This window comes from Eulemur rufifrons, chromosome 29, assembly GCF_041146395.1.
Source record: "Eulemur rufifrons isolate Redbay chromosome 29, OSU_ERuf_1, whole genome shotgun sequence".
NCBI lineage: Eukaryota > Metazoa > Chordata > Mammalia > Primates > Lemuridae > Eulemur > Eulemur rufifrons.
The window spans coordinates 90,117,899-90,123,914 of record NC_091011.1 but is presented as its reverse complement, the minus strand read 5'-3'; positions in this window follow the sequence as shown (position 1 = coordinate 90,123,914).

Genomic DNA, 6,016 nt, shown 5'->3' with positions numbered 1-6,016 from the left:
TGGAGAAATGTCTATTGAAGTTCTTTGTCCATTTTTGAATTGGGTTGTTTGTTGTTATTGTCATTGTTGAGTTGCCTTATTCTTGCTTTGTGAGACAGAGTCTGAAGTGTTTGCATCTCATTTGCAACTGGTGTGTTTTTAAGTATGTCTGGTAAATGATACCTGAATGGCCCAATTATTTCTTCTCTAGGATCCTTCCCTTCTCTGTCCCTCAGGCAGCTCCTAGCAGCTAATCATCTTGTGCCTGGAAGCAACAGGCTCCTGCTGAAGCTGCCCAGCAACACTATACCAAAGGTCGCCTCTCTCCAGCAGGGACGTTGGGAACCACGTGTCCAGGGCACCCAGGGCAGGGGCCCATGTACAGCCTGCCTTGTGTCCCTGCACTTTATTTCTCATCTCAGCCCGGGCCAAAAAGCCATGACAACTTTTAAGAGGATTATGGTCTGAAATAGCAAAGGACTAAGTGGGATTTGTGAAACCACAGACAGGTGCAGAGCTGAGGGCCCAACGTGGAGGGATCACACAAACGTGCACACACACACTCACACTGGGACACGAGGGCCGCACTGGCGTGTAGAAGTGCCCAGTCGCCGTGGTTCTTCGTTATTCTCTTTCACAGTGGAAGCTCTTCGCTCCTGTGCAAAGCTAAGCCCCCAGGCCCACCTGTGCTCCAGATCCGCTTCTTGCTGTCTTCCCAGGCACCACATCCATCACCATCTCCTCTCACTTTTCTCACTCGTGTACGTTCAGCCTTTCCTCTCCACTAGCTCCGACAGCAAATATGCATGCTCTGTGCTCTACCATTTTCAAAGAAATTGCAAAGGGCCTCCTTCAACCCCACCTCTTCTTTCAGCTACTGCTCTGTCTTTTCTACTCCCTGCTCAGGACCAAACTTCTGAAGAGTAAACTCCATTGTCTCCTGGTCTCCCACTGATGCCTCGACCCATTGTGATTTGACCTGGTCTTCTCCGTGCTACTGACACCACCAGTCAAGGTCATCTGCCTGCAGTTTAACCCACTGAAAGTCTTAGTTTTGCTTGAGCTCTTGGTGGCACTCAGATTACAGGTGACTATTCACCACTTCTCAACGTGTCTAGTGTCGTACATCCTGGCCATTCTAGTTGCTTCTCTTCTCCCAGTGCCTTAACAAGTTTGGGCCCACAGGCTCTCTGTTTTCCTCCCCCCCCGCGCATCCTCCTGCTTCTGTGGATTGCCACACACAGACTACAGACTCACGCGTCCCCCCTCCCTGTCTCCAGTTTAGCTGTCTCCAGAGCTCCAGGCCGGAGCAGCTTGGCTGCATATCTGTCGGCCGCTTTACCTGGATATTTTGCAGACAGCTCAAACTCAACATGTCCCAAACTGAACAGCCTTTCTTCTCACCAAACCTGCTTCTCCACTGGTGTCCCCAAACAAACACGTGGCAGCACAACTGGCAAAGTTGCCTAAGCCAAGAGCCTGGGCGTCACGCTCAGCACTTCTGTCTCAGTTCTCACATCCAGCAAATCTCAAGTCTTGTGAATCTTCTAGTCCCCAAACGTCTCCTTTAAGAAATAATTTTGATTAGCTAACACATCACGTGGTATAAAATTCAAAGAGCACACAAGATATACAAGAAAGTTTCCTACCTCTGCCCCAGCCCCTCGGGTGTCCTCCCCAGGGACGTTCATTAATCAAACTTTATTATTGACGCTTCTTGAAATACTCTAGGCATATCCAAGCATATGTATGTTTCTCTTAAAAACACATGTAATAACATAGTAGATTAGAGAAACAGCTCTTGCTTTTGTCACTTAACATATTTAAAAGACTGTCCATATCAATATAACATTTTTTAAAAATCTTCCATTTGTCACTGTCTCTGCAAACCCTATTGCCATTCTTCTAAACTGGGCCACTCTCGCCCGCCTCCTGCACTGTAGGAGTAGGTCCCTGACCACACGTTCTCTCTGCCCTTTGCACGTAGTCTTGGTCTCCTACAACCCACTGTCCACACTGTGGCCAACAGGATCTTTGTAAGATGCAGCTCCTGCCTCCAACTCTGGTCCTTGGGAAGCCTCCCCCCGCTCCTCGCTGACCCCATGACCTCTCCAGACATCCCTCACCCCTCTCTCCTTCTTCACTCTATTTCACCAAGATGAATTATTTTTAGTTCCTGGATAGTACTCTATTCTCCATCCTCTTGGCCTTCACAGTTTCTGGACCTTTCTACTCCTCTGCACCCATTTCTTCTTTCATCTTTGTAACTTGTCATTCATTCTATTGGTCTCAGCTTTAAAATCATACATTTTCAGGTGTGCGTGTGTGCGTGCGCCAGGGGAGGGGGGATCCCGCAGCCCTAGGCCAGGTCAGAGACCACTTGCTCTGCGTTTCCAGCCCCCCTGCAGTTTCTTTCCATCACATGCCCTGCACTTTACTGCACTGACTGTTTAACTGGCTGTGGGCCCCGAAAAGGTGGTATCCCTCTTATGCATCACTGCATTCCCAGGACCTGGCGGAAGTCCTGGTGCGACGTATTGTGAAATAAATACTCACTAACTGAATCTATGAATGATTGACCCATTTTTATTTTAAGGTCTCCTACTGGCCAAACATACTTCAATTTTTTTCTACCTCTGAAAGGTGGTAAAAAAAAAAATACCCACCTTTTGAGTGAGGTTGTAGTAATGAAAGATAAGTACATAACGTGAGTGGAAACACTTTGGAAAGAATAAAAACCAACGCAAATGTGATTTTTGGGAAATCGTTCATCTTGAATATACTTCTGTGTGTCTATGTGTGTGTGTGTGAGAGAGAGAGAGAGGGAGGGAGGGAGGGAGGAGGAGGAAGAGGAGGAAGATAAGGGATGAGAGGAGGAAGAGGAAAGGGGAGAGAACCTCCACGGCAAAGCTCTGGGACACAGCCCACTGAACCCGCTGGCATGTGGTACCCTCCGTGAGAGAAATAAGGCAAGCTCCAAGATTCCGTGTCACCTCCACAGCCCAGGGGAAAGGGAAGAGGGAGCAGGCAGGGGCATCATCGCTGCCGGCAGGGCAGGTGTGGGAGGTGACCGTGTGCTGAAGCATTAGGTGGCAGCTGTTCTCCTGCCAGGCAGCTGCCCGGCTCCTCTCCAGGGACAGGGCAGAGAACGGGGTGAGAGAAACACCCGCTGCCTCTCAGTCCTTCAGGCACCTGCCGGTGGCGGCGTCCCATCCTTCCCGCCTGTCGCCGGCTCCACGATTGCTTCAGAACAGAGAATGCAAAAAACTCCTGCCCCTGCTTGCCTCTGGGGCCGGAGGCAAGAACGGGATGAGGAAATTTTGTCCTCACAGGCATGCAGGACTTTAAAATCATGTGCCCTCCCCAGATGTTTGCATAGTGTTTTCCCGACAGGGTGCTGGGTTCTGGGAAGAACAGGGGAATTGCACCTGAGGATCGGCCCTGCCAGCGGCAGGAGGGCCAGAGGTCAGCGTCCCTCCCGCTGTGCTGCCTGAAGAAATGCCAGATAACGTCTGGGTCCGGGCGCTGGCGGAGAAGAGAAGGAGGGACAGTGCGAGTGAAGGAAGGGCTGCCTTAGCGCGTCCCCCAGGCAGGACAGGCCTCGCAAGAGCACAGAGCGGGGCTGGAGAGAGAAGGGCCAACTGTGGCGTCCAGGAGGCCCCTGGGCACACCTGAGACCACTCAGGGAAGAGCTGAGGAGACACCGCAATGTGAGGGTCAAGGATCGTTCACTTCCGAGCCAGGCTCGCTTGTCTCTTAAAGATGAGAAACATGCAAGAAGAGAGACACTTCAACCAGGTCACCTGAGCGGGGTCACGCGCTCGGCGGGCAGAGGTTGGGCAAGTGTGGCTCACCTCTCTCTGCCCGGGAGGGCAGCCTGGCAGGAGCCACCTGGGGAAGGGCTGGACACACCTTCTTTGTTTTGCTTGTACCTCTTTGTTGTCCCCAGGGTGGAGGTGGTGGCAATTACGGCCAGCTGGGCCTGAGGGAGCAGGGTCTTGTGCAAGGCCGGCTGCAGCTGGAGGGCCTGAGTGTGTCCGTTGGCAGTCAGCACTTGCCTGTACCGGGCAGGTATTTGTGACAGGGGTTCCCCTTAGTGACTCTTAAAACACTGACCTCTTAGCAGCAGCGCTTTCTCTCCTCGCTCTTTCTGCACGGGCTGCTCCCCCATCTCCGTCCTGATAGAGCTATGGTGCCGACTGAGGGGCTGGCGCAATGTGCCACCAAGACACATCCTCTCTAGCACCCACCCCAACCACCACTGTGGCCTCCTTTGGCCCGTGGCTCTCTTAGGCTCGGGGCTAACCTGAGGCCAACTCAGCCTCTGCCTCCCCTCTCATCCACGTGAGCACAGCCCTGGAGAGCCAGGCCCCTTGGGGCTGACGTGTGCAGGTGAAAACCCATTTTCAGGCCCCAGCTCTGCCGTGGTATTGGCGAGGAAACTGGCACATCAGGTGGCAGTGATGATAAATTCTGACTTGTCTACCTGACACGGTGGTGACAATGAAACAGCGCCGTGCCTGTGGATGCACTCGGGCTACTGAAGTTTTACTGGCGTAAGAGTCATCGCACTGTCTTGGCCTGTCCCCGTTCCCTTCTCTGATATTCTTGCTCCCTCTGGTTTTCCTCAGCCCTGTCCGGGTCCTGCCTTCTAGCTCAGGGATGAGAAAGAAGGGGAGAGAGACAGGTGTATCCAAGGCCGTGGCTCCACGGAGGTGACCCTCGCCCAGTCCTGAGAGCCTCCCTTGTGCCCCTGAGTCAGAGAGGGTGAGCCCCCCAGTGGGTGGCTAGTTCCTTCTTCCGGGGACTCTCAGACACCCACCCTTCATCCCACAGGCCCTCACTTTCCCTCTCCTCTCCCCACACGAACCACATCCAGAGAGGGCAGCAGCAAAGAGAGGGTGGGACCAATGGTTCCTTCTTTACCCAGGCGAAGTCTCTGTCTCTTCCCCTCCTCACTCTCCTCCTCCCTGGGTGACCCTGGCGAACCTGGTGGGGAAGAAGGAGGCAGGTCCCAGGCCCCATGGTCTCCGTGCCAGCCCCTCTAGGACTCAGGTCAGCGATCGCTCCCTCCCTCTGGGTCCAAGGCCAGCCAGGATGGGGGGCTCAGGAAAGGCAGGGGGGAACGGCTGGGGACACAGGAGCCTTTGCCACGCACACCACGCCCTCCCCCCATCCCAGCTGCTGCTCCCGTCCCGCCTTCTTCAGGTGAATTAGTCTTTCACGCGCTCTTTCTTTGTGCGTGGGCTGCGGACTGAAAAACATCCCCGGCCCCTGGGCACACACATACCTCCCTGCCACCTTCCCTGTTCCCCGTCACCTTCTGGGCCCCTCTCTTGTGCACTGTCCCACCTTTGCCCCTGGGGCCTAGGTAAGGAAATACACCTAATAAATAGTGCACAATTCCCTTGGCCTGGCTCATTCCTCACAAAGCGCTGTTCAACATACACTCTACGCCAGGTACTCCAGCGGGGGAAGGAGAATGTGCTGTGATTTAGCCTCTTCCTTTGAGATCTCCAAGTGGGGATAAACAGGTAAGTAACAGGACACGTAAAGCAGCATAATTCTTTACACTCAGGGCATGAGGAGAGGCATGTGGGGGAACAGAGGAGCAGGGACCAGCTCTGGCTGGGTGGGCTGGGGTGCAGAGGGGAGAAAAGAGCACATAGGACATTTGATTGGGCTTTGACGGATGAGCTGGAGTCCAGGAACCCGAACTGGAGCAGTTCAACAAGCTGACATTGTATGAGGGAGCTCAATGTAAACAATCTCTTCAGCAGGGATGGGGTGAGGTCCACGGAGTGGATGAAACAGAAATGTACCCTGTGCAGGTGGTCACGGTCTCAGATTGGACCAGCTCCAGTACCATGGGTGGCAGGCGGGGGAGGGTTTGCTCACCAGAGGGCAGGCTGCTCACTGAAGGGGCTCCAAGACAGACAGACAGCCACAGGAGAGAAGAACGAGCAATGAGAACAGCTAGTGCTGCACATTTACGATGAGCCAGGTGCCTTGCACACCTGTCGCATCTAATTCTCGG